Here is a 16,752-nt window from a genome sequence, read left to right on the forward strand (position 1 = left end):
GATGGTGGCTAACAGATTGAGGTTGCATCCTGACAAGACAGAAGTACTGTTTTTGGGGGATAGGAGGCGGGCAGGTGTAGAGGACTCCCTGGTCCTGAATGGGGTAACTGTGCCCCTGAAGGACCAGGTGTGCAGCCTGGGAGTCATTTTGGACTCACAGCTGTCCATGGAGGCACAGGTCAAATCTGTGTCCAGGGCAGCTGTTTACCAGCTCCATCTGGAACGCAGGCTGATACCCTACCTGCCTGCAGACTGCCTCGCTAGAGTGGTGCATGCTCTGGTTATCTCCCGCTTGGACTACTGCAATGTGCTCTACGTGGGGCTACCTTTGAAGGTGACCCGGAAACTACAACTAATCCAGAATGTGGCAGCTAGACTGGTGACTGGGAGCAGCCGCCGAGACCACATAACACCGGTCTTGAAAGACCTACATTGGCTCCCAGTACGTTTCTGAGCACAATTCAAAGTGTTGGTGCTGACCTTTAAAGCCCTTAATGACCTCGGTTCAGTATATCTGAAGGAGCGTCTCCATCCCCATCATTCTACCCGGACACTGAGGTCCAGCCCCGAGGGCCTTCTGGCGGTTTCCTCACTGCGAGAAGCCAAGTTACAGGGAACCAGGCAGAGGGCCTTCTTGGTAGTGGCATCCTCTCTGTGGAACGCCCTCCCACCAAATGCCAAAGAGAACAAAAACTACCAGACTTTTAGAAGACATCTGAAGGCAGCCCTGTTTAGGGAAGCTTTTAATGTTTGATGTATTACAGTATTTTGATATTTTTTTGGAAGCCACCCAGAGTGGCTGGGGAAGCCCAGCCAGATGGGCGGGGTATAAATAAATAAATTATTATTATTATTATTATTATTATTATTATTATTATTATTATTATCATCATCATCATCATCATCATCATCATCCATGGAGCGGAGGATGGAAGTCTGTGAATTCAGAGAATTCTACCATTTATGATTTTATTTTATGTTTGAATGTAAATTTAAATTTTGAAAAACAACAACAACAACAATATCCAGAGCTCTGGAGTGGGTAGGTGAGTGTGAGTGTCAAATCTAGGCAAGCTTTGGCTGCAATTCTACATGCAAAGGCAAATACATCTCATTAGCCTTAGCGGGGCTTACGTCTGAGTAGACATGCATAGGATTGCACTGGTCTCTGAAGAAGTGTGCATGCACACGAAAGCTTATACCAAGAACAAACTTAGTTGGTCTCTAAGGTGCTACTGGACAATATATATATATATATATATAGAGAGAGAGAGAGAGAGAGAGAGAGAGAGAGAGAGAAGGATTGCACTGTTATTTAGACTAGGTTGCTATGGTACCCTGAGGTGCCATGAATGATGGTCAGGGGTGCCACGGGCAACACTGGCCTCTGTCCCTTGTTCCTTCCCTCCCTCCACTGATGCCCTGTGACATCTCTGCCTCCCAAAGGTTTGCTTGGCTGTTTGTTGCAGCAGCCCTGGCTACAAGCTCTGCAGGCGAATGGAGCCTCTGGGACTGGCCAGGGGGTGCTGGTTGCAAGAAGCTGAGGCGGCCTTGGGAGTAAACAAGCAAGTAAGTGGGCAAGGGAGCCCAACCAGCCAGTCTGCCAGCCCTTGCTGATGGGAATGGACAGACAAGTCTCAGGCCCCTGTGGGGGAGAGAGGAAATACTTCTTTTGGGGGTGGGGGGTGGCTCAGAGACCAGGGGTGGTGGCAGCAGCTGTCCAGAGGACTCCCAAGGAGAGGAAGGCTGAGGGTGTTCGAAAAAAACGTGAGAGGCTGCCAGCTCTGCAGGCAAGGGGTGACATAACTGGGCCCCTGAGCCCCACAGAGGTGCCACAGAAGGAATGTAGTTAGCCAAGGGACTCAAAAGGTTGGAAACTCTGATTAAGCCTCTGATTGCAGTTCCTTCACTCAGTCAACATCTTATTTTCTATATGGCACTGGCTCTGCCCCTCTGGCGCTATTTACCTGTTGCTCATAAAATACATTTACAGCTGCTGTTTTATGAATTTCATCAGCCATGACAGAAGCTGGACAAACGTACTGCGGTCTGGAAAGTAAAAGTTTCTCTTAAAAACAAATTGTGCAGGCAAGGGTGTGCAATTGTGCCATTAATTGTACTGTTAGCCAATCCATCTGTGCATGCAGTTGACCAGGAGATGGAATTGAATATTGCAGTTTTTACAACGCCTTTTTGCCTATTCGGCTTTTTACCCATTCTGTAGATCAATTAAGGGCTTTATGACCACTGTTTAATATTCATTTTAATGTATTCTAACCTTTTTCACTTTCACAACAAAATGTTAATTTTAAACTTCTAATCTCAAACGCTGCCTTGTGAGGCGGGATAGATGAGATAAATAAATAAATACACAAATAGAAGGACTTGCAGACTGTCAGCAATTAGGGACAGGCACTCTGTGCGTGCTCCAAGGCACTCATTTGCAAACATAAGCAGCAAGTGTAATCTTCCTGTAGCATCATGAAAGAGCTGAAAATGCTTTGGCTACAAATCAAATGTAGCATGCCAGGAACAAGGATTCACCCTGGACTTTTCCACAACTTAATAGCAGCAATGTTACTACTTGACTCTTTTGAGTGTAAACCACTGAGCCTAGGACTTGCTGATCAGAAGGTTGGCAGTTTGAATCCTTGTGACGGGGTGATCGCCCGTTGTTTGGTCCCAGCTCCTGCCAACCTAGCAGTTCGAAAGCACGTCAAAGTGCAAGTAGATAAATAGGTACCACTCCGGCAGGAAGGTAAACGGCGTTTCCGTGCACTGCTCTGGTTCGCCAGAAGCAGCTTAGTCATGCTGGCCATGTGACCCGGAAGCTGTCTGCAGACAAACACTGGCTCCCTTAGCCTATAGAGAGAGATGAGCGCCATAACCCCAAAGTCGTCCACGACTGGACCTAACGGTCAGGGGTCCCTTTATCTCTGGGAAGAGCGTAGGGTTTTTTATTTAATAATTTATTTATGTTTGGTTTTACATATTTAAGTTTACAGTCATACTACAAAACATCCAAAGTTGTCAATTCCCAGGTGTCAAAAAAGGTTATTTATGTATGTTACTACTGTGGCCCATGTTTTGATAGTCCAAAAATGGAAAATGAGCGAGGTCTCAGCTAAAGAAGAATGGCAACTTAAGCTGATGGAATATGCCCATCTTGCAGACTTAACATATAGAATAAGAGAACAAGAAAAACATATGTTTAAAGAAGATTGGAAAATGTTTATTGAATAAATGGGGGGAAATTGTGTACAGTCGTACCTTGGTTTTTGAACAGCTTAATTCTCAAACGCCACAAATCCAGAAATGAATGTTCTGGTTTGCAAACTATTTTTGGAACATCTGACAGGGCTTCCATGGCTTCCAATTGAATTCAGGAGCTTCCTGCAGCCAATCAGAAGCTGTGCTTTGGTTTTCAAACGTTTTGGAAGTCAAACAGACTTCCGGAACGGATTCCGTTTTCTCCAAGGTATGACTGTATGCTTGAAAATGATGGCAGCATTAAGATAAATTCAACAGTGTAAATAAGTTTTGTTGGATGTAATAATGGATTAATGGATGGTTTAGTTTATGTAAAATATGCAGGGATTTATGGTATGTAAAACGAACCAAGGAAAGAGAAGAAGGGAAATCATTGATATTGTAAGGATGTTTGAGTATTTAAAATTGTAAAATAGAAAATCTAATAAAAATATTATTATTATATGTATGTTGTATTCATTGGTCATCAGAGTATGATGGGATGGAATGCACACACAGAGACACGGCTCCGAGTCGGCCTGCCACACCACAGAAATCAAAATGGCCGTGCAGTCGTGGGATCTGCCTGTTTGTGCTGCCACAGGGTGACCTGATTTCTCCACTTACACTTTGGTAAGGAGGACAGATGGCATTGTGCTTATGAGAGGATTATCACGCGGCAAATCCATGTTCTTATCCCTTGCCAGGCAGAAGGTGAGTCAAAGGGAAATTGTGAACTAAGCCTTCCCCCGCAACTGAAGATACTGACGGGAAACGAGGTTCAACAGTATGACTCATTAACAGAGATGTTTAGCTTTCTTCCGACTGCTGCACTGAATTCTAGTTTCTACAGTCAATTTTCAGGCCAGATTAAGTGGCTAAAGGCTTTTCACAAATGTGCTTGTGCATTAAAACATGCAAGAAAATACATAAACCTTGTATCAGTTGAAGCCAGTGGTTCAATTGAAAAAAAGAGTTGCAGCCAGAACAAGTACAATGGTACCTCGGTTCTCAAACGTAATCCGTTCTAGAAGACCATTCGAGTTCTAAAACATTCGACAACTGAGGCACAAAGGGCTGTCTGCAAGTTCAATGGAGAAAATTGAAAAACACACAGTGGAAGCCATTCAACTTCTGAGGCGTGTTTGAAAATAGAAGCATTTACTTCCAGGTTTTCAGCATTTGAGTTCCGAAACGTTCGTCAACGGAGATGTTCGAGAACTGAGGTACCACAGTATGTCTGTGTTTCATGCATGGCTCCTCCACTTCCCCAAAACAGTAGAAAGTGCTAGAGACATTTGATACAGGACCTTATTTCCCACTGAAGAGAAAAACAAGAGGGAAAGTGCAGCCCCACTAACTCCAAAAGTTGTTACTCCCATGCCTAGGACAGACCCTCCAAGTGCCCCTATTTTCCTGGGACAGCCCCAGATTTACAGAAGCTGTCCTGGTTTCTGATCCAATCCCATAATGTTCTGCTTTTCCTTAGGATGTCCCTATTTCACTGGAGAAATGTTGGAAGATATGGAGTTATCTGACCCCCGCACTATCTGAAGGCAGCCTTGTATAGGGAGGGTTTTTTAACGTTTAATGTTTTCATATGTTTTTATATATGTTGGAAGTCACCCAGAGTGGCCGGGACAACCCAGTCATATGATCAGGGTATAAATAGTACTGTTGTGGTGGTGGTTGTTAATAGGAAATCCCTATTTTCATTGGAGAAATGTTGGAGGGTATGATAGGCTTGTAGGGTGTTTTTCATGATAGCTGTTTATTTACAAATATACATAATATAAAGAGATAATTTTTTTTGTGAGGGAGGCACCAAGTACCCATAAGGAGCAAATCCACTTTCTTTTTATTTGAACACGTGCATATTATTGTTATTATTATTATTTAGGACATCCGTATTTTCATTGGAGATACGTTGAAGGGCATGATGGGTTTGTAGGGTGCTTTTCATATTATTATTATTATTATTATTATTATTATTATTATTATTATTATACCACCCTATACCCGGAGGTCTCAGGTTCACAAAACAAAATCAAAATACCAAACAACAAAATAATCAAAATAAAGACAACAACAGCCCAATAACCCCCCCCTCAAAAAAGAGCCACATTTTAAAAGGGCATATAGGATGTCAATTAGATCATCCAAAGGCCTGGTGCGAAAGGAACGTTTTTGCCTGATGGCTAAAGGTGTATAATGAAGGCACTAGGCGAACCTCCCTGGGGAGAGCATTCCACAGATGGGGAGCCACTGCAGAGAAGGCCCATTCTCGTGTTGCCACCCTCTGGACTTCTCGTGGAGAAGGCACACAAAGAAGGGCCTCAGAAGATGATCAGGGTCTGAGTAGGTTCATATGTAAAGAGGCAGTCCTTGAGGTATTGCAGTCCTGGGCCATTTAAGGTTTTATAGCTTAAAACTAGCACTTTGAATTGGACCCGGAAACTAATTGGTAGCCAGTGCAGTCTGACCAAGATCATTCAATCTGCAAGCATGCCACAAATATGTTTGTTGTAAAGTGGGTCAGGGGACGCGGGTGGCGCTGTGGGTAAAACCTCAGCACCTAGGACTTGCCGATCGCATGGTCGGCGGTTCGAATCCCCACGGCGGGGTGCGCTCCCGTCGTTCGGTCCCAGCGCCTGCCAACCTAGCAGTTCGAAAGCACCTCCAGGTGCAAGTAGATAAACAGGGACCGCTTACCAGCGGGAAGGTAAATGGTGTTTCCATGTGCTGCGCTGGCTCGCCACATGCAGCTTCGTCACGCTGGCCACGTGACCCAGAAGTGTCTGCGGACAGCGCTGGCTCCCGGCCTCTAGAGTGAGATGAGCGCACAACCCTAGAGTCTGTCAAGACTGGCCCGTACGGACAGGGGTACCTTTACCTTTAAAGTGGGTCAGGGCAATGGGGTTGCTCATACTTCTGGATTCGGCAGCCCTCTGCTGGTTAGTTTTTGAACTACTGTAATTGCTTAGCAATAATGGGAGCATATCGAAAGTTCACCCCACCCACACCATGAAATGAAAGTGAGTGAATCACAGAGATAAGTGCTTAAAGGCCATTCATTGCCGTGTAGAATTCCCCAGTACTGAAACTGCTTTACTCAGAAGGAAATCTAATAAAAGGTCTGCAAACATGCCACAGTTGGAAGTAAGTCCTGGAACTCACTTTTGAGTAGACCTGCATTGTGTTACATACACCCTTGTGCAAATTAATTGAAACAAAGCATGTTTTCTATCTTACTCATAATCCTGTACTCAAAACAAACACAAAAAGTCAGTTGATCATTATGGTGTCGGAAGCCTACAGCCAATAGAAGGAATGATGTGTGCACCACAATATATTGAGGTTCCACGAAAGAGAGTTATTCGAGCTGGAAAAGAAGTATCCTGGCGGTACTGGGATATTGCAGCAGGACCTAGCCCCCTGTCACACATCGAAAGTGGTGAAGAAATTCATGACAGAGCAGCAAGTACAGGTACTTGATTGACCAGGGAATTCCACAGATGTAAATCCCATTGAGAATTTGTGGGCTATATGCAAAAGTTGCCTCCGTGCTGTAGACTGCACAATTATGGAGAAGCTCATTCAGGCGCTGATTCACGTGTGGTACAGGGATGCGAAAATCAACAGTGACTGTTCAAAACTAGTAGACTCCATGCCTAACCGTGTTCAAATGCTGCTTAAAAATAGCGGAGGTCATATTCGTTACTAATGTACGTATATGTGAGTTTTGTACAATAAACTACACTGTTTGTTTCAATTAATTTGCACAAGGGTATAGGTAAAAGAGAGCCAGGGTGGTACGGGGGGAGTAATGGAGAAGAAATAGGGAGGGTTGAGTTCAATTCCCAATTTCCCATGAATGGCACTTAGGCTTTCCTAGTTTACTCAGGAGGAAGTCTCATTGAACTCAGTAGGACTGACTTCTGAGTATAGGATTGGTCTATAAAGGAGCTTGGTTCAATTATTCATTGTACTCTAAGCTACCTCCTAGAGTTGCCAGTGAAAATTACATGGGGTAACCCCCTTGTATACAGCCCTGAGCTCTTTGAAGGAAGCATAGGATAGAAATATGAAAATTAATTTAGTGAGACTGATTTCAGTGAGATGACCAGCCCTCTTAGTGGTGCCAGAGCAAAAGTTGATCGGTAAAAAAGGTCAGTAGCAACAGATCTTCACTGAACAAATTCCAAAATAAAACAAGAACCTCTGGATATACGGGCACAGTATTGTGCATTGGGCACAGATGCACGCCATCACCATTGGTTTGGGGGCTGTGCTCAGGCTCCCAACTGGCTCCCAGATTCACTGGCTGGGCCACTGGGGCATGAAGTTTATGCCCCTGATAATGACAAGAATTGAGAATTGAGGGGAGGCCACTAAGGGGCGCATTGGAAGATGGCCGACAATATCCGACCGACACGGGGAAATTAAGAGGCTGTTATGGGAGTAGGCAGCCTCCCTTGTTGCCCCAAGGAAATGGGGAACACTGCCCTTGCCTGCTGTGCCCATAAACCACTCCCTAATTCAAAAGAAGGGGGTAAGGGCCCTAGGCAGAATGCCCCCGTGTGGACCTCGGCTCTCCTGGACGCTGTCTCTGATCGCGCACTAGTTGCAGCAATTTGGAATAATTAATTACAAAAGAAGCAAATGCACATATTTCAAGTGAAGAAGGGGAGTGAAGTCTGCTAATTTAAGTGACCTCTGCGAAAGAAGACGACGGGCTGCAGAAACAGGAATATTTTACGATGAAGATACACCAAAGGCGGGGTATGTTGACAATGGGGCTGAATGGGGGGGGGGACACCTTTTTTACTTTCCTTCTATGTGATTTACAAGAACCCCTCCTCATTAGAACCGTCGGTTGAACTGACCCAAGCAGGATGATTAAGGTCTGTGTGGAGATAAACTTTAACCAAAAGTATGCTTTATGGAGACTGAGAAGCAATAAGAGCTTTTGGAATGGCGCAGCAATTAATTCGGAGTCGCCATCTTGCCAAAGGATTTACAGCCGGGAGGAAGAATGGACTTGTTTTTAGACTGCATTCCTAGCGAATCTCCTCAGAGGTTTTGAGAAAGGAGGCAGATTGGTGAAGATTAATGACGCTAAGACTGTTTTGATGTATGGAAGTGATGTAATATGGAAAACGTCTGGATATGGCTACTGGATAAATATATATATATATATATATATCCACGCAGGATTACAAACTGTTCTAACCAGCTTGCGGAGACTATCAGAGGTCACAAAGAGAAAGGAAAAATATCTGAAAATAACAACAAGAGATGTGGAAAAATAATAAGAAAGGACTGGATAGTACTGTGAACATCATAAGGTTAGATTTGTGGACATTAAAACAGCAGTAAGAAGCAAGAAGTCGATTGGATCCCTTCGGAACTTGAAATATGGGTACCCCCAACAAAAATTTAAAATTCGGCTGTGTAATTTGGAATTTATGTAATTTGGTTTGATTTGATGTGATTGGTCGGTTAATAAAAAAATATTCTTAAAAAAAAAAAAGAATTGAGAATTGAGGCCCCCGGACGCCTTGATCATCCAGTTGGGGAGAGATGATTTGGGCCAACACAAAGGAGTTGACTTAATGTGGGTAATAATAATAATAATTTATTTACCGTATTTTTCCATGTATAATATGCCCCCGTGTACAAGACACCCCCTATTTTGGGGGACTCAAATTTAAGAAAATGGGGAGAATGGCCCAGAGTTGTTGAGCTTTTTTATGGGGGGAATTCACTGCAAGATCTGTTTATCGTCTGTCCCCTCTCTGGCAGAAGCCGCAAATCACCTGCCTAATTGCCAAGGCGACAGCCAATCGGCACCAGCCTCATGACACAGCCACCAATAAAATGCACAATAGCCGCTGACAATCAGCGTCGCACCAACCAATCCAAAGTCCCAACAATGCTCTGTCTGTGTATAAGACACCCTTCATTTTGAAACATTATTTTTAAATAAAACATTCTGTATTCCATAAAGTTGTGGCCTGTTTCGATCCCAACCAGAGTTAGTGGTCTTTTATTTATCCGAGGTTGGGGTCTGGGGAGCATGATGCAAGGATAGCAGGGCCATGACACCAATAGGGCAAGCTACTCCAGATGGATTCAGACACAGGAACAGTGCATCAGTTTTCCTAATTATAATGCTAACACTTCTGCCCCGTTTTCTAGTGTTATTTTCACACCGCAGTGCTTGTTGCAATAGAGGTATGCGGGTGGCACTGTGGGTTAAACCACAGAGTCGGCGGTTTGAATCCCCGTGACAGGGTGAGCTCCTGTTGCTTGATCCCTGCTCCTGCCAACCTAGCAGTTTGAAAGCACGTCAAAGTGCAAGTAGATAAATAGGCAGGAAGGTAAACAGTGTTTCCGTGCGCTGCTCTGGTTCACCAGAAGCAGCTTAGTCATGCTGGCCACATGACCCGGAAGCTGTACGCCGGCTCCCTTGGCCAGTATAGCGAGATGAGCGCCGCAACCCCAGAGTCATCCACAACTGGACCTAATGGTCAGGGGTCCCTTTACCTTCTACTTGTTGCAATAAGGAATTGTGGCTTCGGGGCCAATATACTGGAATGTCACACTAAATTTCATTCATGTACATGTAGTGTGAAAAAAACCACAAACTTCATGCAATGTTCCTACATCCTTATGTTCCCCTATGACTCCCCCATGAAAGCAGCAGGAAAGGGTTGCTTGCCACCATACGGTCCCCAAATTTCATCCCTTCACTCCCACAATTCTCTGGGGCTGCAAACAGATACAACCATGCACAATGTTGCGGAATGCAAATAACCTGCGGAAACTGAGTTTTTGGAACCCCCAGTTAGAAATCCAGATGTCAACGTCACTCAAGAATTCCCTGTGAATGGATGGAGAAAGTTTAATGAGGGGGTGAAGGTGGGAAGGGAGAGCTCAAAGCCATGTGCCCTTATGAAATTTGTTTGCCCAAATCTTCTGAAACTTTCACTTCAGTTGAGAGGAAGTGGTCCAACAGGAAGAGGTATGTTTGGATGTCTGGGTCTCTGACAAGGCACACAGTTGTGTCGCTTGGCACTTCTGGTATTAATATCTGTAAGACAAAGAGAGGAAGAATGTTCAACTCAAAGAATTTAGCATACATGTTAAGACATTTCTCCTCATGCTCTAGTTTAAGCCATCCTCCCTTAACTCAAAAAAGCTATAAATTTAGCTCTGGCCCTGTGTAGCAGAGAATAACTATTTCCCCTCTTCTGTATGACAGTCCTTCCGGAACTTGCAGAGCAACCTCAGTCTTTTCTTCTCCTGTTTCCAGAACTTATCTTCAGTCTTTCTTGTTCTTCCCTATTCCTGTTTGTCTAAATCCCATGATGTGAAATGTTGAGGGGAATGACTTTTCATAAAGTAACTGATTTTATATAGATATAGATGAAATAGATATAGCTATAGATATATAGATACAGTGGTACCGCGGGTTAATAACTTAATTCGTTCTGGAGTTCTGTTCTTAAACTGAAAATGTTCTTAACCTGAGGTACCACTTTAGCTAATGAGGCCCCCCGCTGCCACCGCGGGATGGTATTTCCTATGCCATCCATATTGAAAATTTTATGAGTTAGGAAGCAACAAATGGCACGAGGCTTGGCTCCATGAACGAGTGGGTTGTGAGTGGCTCCTGCTTCCATTCTAGGTGCTAATAGCTTTAAAAAGTTCCCTTAGTTTCATATACAATTATACAAGGGATTATTGTTATGACCAGAATGTAATTGAGATCAATAAGATTTTGGAACGCAGAAACAAAGAAAATAATCAAATCATCAATTCTAGCACGTGTGGGGGGGCACCTTACCTAAATTATATAATTTGGTTAAATGATTGATATTGGTAATCATATTATAAATTGGTATTTTTATAATGAGGCTATTATTGGCTTATAATTGAAAATTAATAAAAAATTATTATCACATTTTTTAAAAAGTTCCCTTAGTTTCATTCTAGTTTCTGTCAGTAGGCATTTGGTGTAGTTTGCATTAAGGAATGCCTGGCGGACACCCATATCTTTGTTCATCATTAACAAAACCATACTTCTCTTGTGATGTGCAGTCTTCATTTTGTGGCAGCAAATTCTTCTACTTTTAGGACCTAGGGAATGATTTAAAAAATGTTGCCAATAAATATTGAGGGAAAATATAGAGATAGATAGATAATAAGTTGTGAAAGCATCAAGCAGCACTTCAGACAAGTTTGTTCTGAATCCTAGTAGGGTGCAGTAAATAACTAAAATCATATACAGTGACTAACAGAACAGAAATTTTAAATTCTTACAGGAAAACTTTGCAGCTTCCACCTTGATCAGTTGCTCTAATAAGAATGATGCCGTTTCCAAGAGAGTGGTTCTAGAACTTTGGAGATGGAATGCAATTATTGATGAATCCTACAGGCTATAGAGCTGCTTGCCCAGAGAGACCCAGAAATTCAACAATGTAGCAACAAGGGATAATTTCAGGATGGATATGCCAGACATGTTAAGCCTTGCATGGCCTCAGCCTGGAGGATAGAACCAACATTGCTTAGCTTTGGCAAATGAACCTGTCTGCTCATAGAGTCCAATGATCTACATGAAGGGTGGATTGCTATAAGATCCACTATCCTGTAATATTACATATGAGCCTGTTCTACTGATGAAGCCTAGGATGACGAAACAAGGCTAAGATTCTGGAAATCCTTGTCTTAAGGATTCTGTGGAACTGTAACAACCCTGTAACTGTAACAAGTGGAATAGACACTTATACATGTATGGACCTTATGCATGAACTGACTAGGGAATGAACTGATCCACTGGGTCTTCTGCTTTTTTCATTGAAATTTACGAGACGTTGAAATCTACAATTTGATACAATAAATAGTGTACTTTATTTATTCGAAAGTGCAGCCGGTTACGTCTTGTGTGTTTATTGGGTATGTTTCACGTAACCATAGGTTTGTTGTTGTTGTTTTACTATGAATAACCAGCCAAGAATAAAAATCTGTAATGTACATAAAGAAAGATAAGGATGAAAGATTGGTGACAAACATGGCTCCCTCTGTGAGCAAACTTAGTCTTATAGAAGTACAGCAAATATTTATTTTTAAGGGGTTGCCTCTGGCACATGAAGCCAGCCAAATGAGGCCACAGAATTATGAGTTTCACTTGAGAAGAAAACTGGGCGATGGCTGGCTGGCTGGCAGCCACTCTGAAATGAGGGCACCTCTTAGGTTGTGAGGAGACATGGCAGCATTTTGTTGTTGCCATTCCTACTTATGAAATAGCAAAAACCCCCAGAAAAAAACCATATTCTGAAGACTGCAGAAGGAAGCCCAGCAGTGTGGCCTGGAGAAATAGAGGATGCATGGCTTTCCATGATTTTACTCAGATTGCCATCAGAAATGCATCATCAACACAACTAATTATTATTTTTAAAGTTTCTTAAGCTGTTTTCAGCGTATTTTAAATGCTCGTAACCCACCCTGGGAACCAAAATTTCAGAATATTCACTGGTGAAATAATAGTTCTTCATCTTTGGCAGTCTGAGGGCAATTCCCCCATGTTTTGGTTATTCTCTTCACACATATCACTAGTTATTATGAGGTATACAAAAGTAATCTCCATAAGTTCTTTTCCAATATACTTCTCTTTGCTGTTTTCAGTCACTGGTGTGCTGCTTCTCCACAAGATTGTGTCCAAAGCAACTTGCAAGATAACAATTTTATTTTTTTAAGTACAATTCAGAATTAAATATGAAACACAGACCACCTGAATGAAATTCGTGGACCGATGGTGGTCTGTATGCCACTGTTTTTGGGAACCCCTGATATTAACAATTACATATATCAATCACAGAATCAATATAAAATAAAAATAAAGCACATGGAACAAAAAATACAAGCAGGCTAATCATTTTATGGCAACCATGAACAAATAATGGAGCAGACATTTGAATCTTGCCGTAAGTTCCACCCTGTCCCCCATGCTAGAACCTGAAGTGGCCTATTTGGGCATAGGATATTCATTTATTTAAAAATAAACCAATATTTATTTAATCTGAATATATTATAAAATATATTTTATAAGTATATTTAATATAAATATAAATTGCACTTTCATATAAAATATCATTGAGACTAAAAAAAACACATTGTGACATCTAACGCATTGGTAGAAGCGCTTGGCAAAGGATCTCAGGTTTGAAAGGTCTGTGCGAATAATCAGACATCTAAAAATGAGCAAGTGCCGTACTGGCCCGACTATAAGCCGCACCCACAAATAATCGGCACCTTTAAAATTCAAGACTTATTTGCTGGTGCGGCCCACCTCGTGGCACTACCGCCCTGATGGCAACAGAGCACTGGGTTGGAGAGACTTTTGGCGCAACCCGGCAAATAAGTCCTTGTGAAAATAAAGCCCTGCCAAGTGTTCCCTGCTGTGGAGTCCATAGCTTACCGGCACTTTCAGCCGAAAAGGTCCCGAGGCAGAGAATCAAGATGACTAGGAAGCCGAGAAGGTTCAAAAACTTCATGGTTCCACCCGGCTGCAGACTGTCACCCAAAGAGACTCAGGCAGTCGTTGCTGTTCACCAACAGCGATGCAACGTTTATTTATCGGGGCGGCCCGGTATGATAAAACATGATTGCCGTAGGAGCCTCGGCCTTTGTACTGGTTTATTCAGGATTACAGATAGCCAACTCTTGCTCCCACGCTCAGAGCTGGATGTCTGCCAATATATCTATATCTATATCATAAAGCAGCTTCACTGCTCAGATCGGTGATTTTGGGACTAATAAATCAAACCCCGCTTCCCTGACTGGGAAGGCAGAAAGAGAGGGAGGCCTTGAGAGGGGAAAAGGTCTACTTGTTTCACAAGCCTGGAGACTTTTATAGGATTCAGGGAGGACAATTGCTTTCTCCAATCAGGTGTTTTGATTATGTACATTATAGAAGCAGGACATTCTGGGATCACATCAGAAACCAGGACAGCCTCTGTCAATCCAGGACTCTCCCTGGAAAACAGGGACACTTGGAGGGTCTGAGATGTATAACTTGGTGTCTGGGGACTTGTCCATTTATTCCATAGCAGTAGTCATACTTCAGCCCACCAGATATTTTGAACTGTAACTCGCACTGCCCCTTCATTTGGTTGTAAATATTAAGATTATACCAACAAGAATGATTCTTTCGGGGGGGGGGCGAGATTTAAATCAAGTCTTACTGACTAGTGATTTAAATCAATTAGATTTCAGTCAAATCCACCCTGGTGACAAGCAACCCTATGTACATTGAAGCATGTGCAACACACAATCATCTAATGCTGGTGGGCTTTTTCCGCAGAAACCTATTCCCACAATGGATCACTCTGGTAGAGTGAGAGTATTGTCATTACCATACTGGTCCAAATATAAGCCACACCCGCAAATAAGCCGCACCTTTAAAATTCAAGGGGGGGGGGGGGAGAGAATACCCGAATATAAGCCTCTCCAGTGGCGTAGCGTGGGGGGTGCAGGGGGGGCGGCTGCACCAGGCACAACATCTGAGGGTTAGGGTTAGGGGGCGCAAATCCACGGGTTAGGGGGCGCAAATTACTTGCCTTGCCCCGGGTGCTGACAACCCACGCTACGCCACTGAGCCTCTCCCTTAAAATTGGGTTACAGGCTAAAAATTGATGCGGTTGGTAGAACTGTAACTCCAACCAAATTTAAGCCTTTGATCTTGCAAGGCTGCAGAAGTTACCGTACAATGGCAAATGAACAGTCTTAAGCTTGCAAATTGGCAATAAAACCTTTTTTTTTTTTTGTTCCGCTATACCGTATGTTTCAGCAGCGATATAGTAAAAGTCAATTTTTGTAAGGCTGTGAATTTGGAAAAGAGGTGCGGCTTATATTTGGGCCAATAAGGCATTTAATCTTAATTTTTACTGTGCATTATAGAATAGTACAACAGGTGACGGGGGGAGGGAAATGAGCATCATATATTAATTTATTAAACCAACAAAAATAATATATACGGTCTTAACATCTCCCCCAAATCTGTCACTCCTTACAGAAATAATATTACCCATATTTCAATACATCTGTTTTCATATGACCCCCCCACCCCCAGCACAAGTACATAGTAGGTTAATTTATGACACTGTGGCATTCCAGGATCAGAGCATTATGAACTGTAAATAATAAAATTCTAACACAGCACTATAATGTTGGAGTTTATAATTAACAGAAGGATATGAACCTTTGCAAATACTTTCGTAAAGCACCTCCCGGGCTGAAGGCGTGCAGTCTCATCAGGATGGTGTCAAAGTCCAGAAGGCCACGCACAATGAGTGCTTTTAAAAAACAATGAAGTTCAAAATAAGGTGTGACAGTAGCACACCTTTCTTTGCTCAAAGGAGCACAGCCAATGTAGATGCCTATGATTCACAAATTATCAATGGTTTCAAGACACTGGGGGCCAAGGCTTTCGTTTTCCCCTGTGGAACACTCAAATGCACCACAGACCTTAAAGCTACAGTAAATTTTTGGAGGGTTTTTAAAGGGAATTTTCGGCAATATTTAACCCCCCTGGCTGGTTTTATGGGACATTTGCCTGATTTCTGAAAACTAATCTGATGGCTCATTTTTTGGCCTACATGGAAACATGGCGTATGCAGTGCCAAACTCTGCAGGGGGCAATTTGCAGGTGTTTCGTGCCATTTTCGAGTGAATCAGATGTTGGAATTTTGGCAGAAACTGTGTCAGGGCACCAAGGGCTCTTTTTTGGGCCTACCAGGAAATGCAGCATTTCCACTGATTCACTCGAAAATGAGCCATTGGCGCTCTGACCAGTGGGTTTTCACCAAAATTCCAACATCGTCCGATTCATTCGAAAATGGCACCAAACACCTGCAAATTGGCCACTGCCTACTAGGAAACACGATGTTTGCACCGCCCAACGCTGCAGACGGCCATTTGCAGGTGTTTGGCAGAGTTTTCAAGTGAATCAGACGTCCGTACGCAGGTTAGAGCGCTGGGTGCTCATTTTATGGCCTACTGTGAAACATGGCATTCACAGTGCCAAAGGTTGCAGGGAATATTTGCAGGTGTTTGGTGCTGTTTTCGAGTGAATCGGACGACGGCGGAATTTTGGCGAAAACCGTGACATGCAGGTCAGGGCGCCGAGGGCTCGTTTTTTGGCGTACCTGGAAACATGGCCTATCTGGCATCGGTTTGGCCTATCAGGCACCACTTTCAGGTGAATCGGATGTAAGGCTGCAGGTAGCCAAGAGCCTGTCCCAGATAGGCCAGCCTGTCCCAGATGGTGGCATCCTGTGAGGTGTAGGCATGAGCCAGCCCCCTCCCCTCTTTTCCCAGTGTACCAGGGACTCAGCTATACAGTTGCAGATGAAACATTTTAAGTTTGTTGTAAGGTGCAATATATAAACGTGACACTAGATGGCGACAGTGAGCTATGGCAATTTCAATTTATTTTTC

General features: G+C 43.2%; 1 long non-coding RNA gene across 1 annotated transcript; it reads right to left on the reverse strand.

Annotated features, from left to right (window-relative positions):
• Positions 1-10,142: 10,142 nt before the first annotated feature.
• On the reverse strand, positions 10,143-13,888 carry LOC309370087. Its single transcript, XR_014168418.1, has 3 exons — positions 13,733-13,888; positions 11,338-11,394; positions 10,143-10,345 (listed from the first exon to the last, which is right to left on the reverse strand). It is a non-coding gene; the product is annotated as an uncharacterized lncRNA (long non-coding RNA).
• Between the last annotated feature and the right edge of the window lie 2,864 nt (positions 13,889-16,752).

The sequence above is a fragment of the Podarcis melisellensis genome, assembly GCF_964234715.1.
Source record: "Podarcis melisellensis genome assembly, chromosome: 5".
In the NCBI taxonomy this organism is placed as follows: Eukaryota; Metazoa; Chordata; class Lepidosauria; order Squamata; family Lacertidae; genus Podarcis; species Podarcis melisellensis.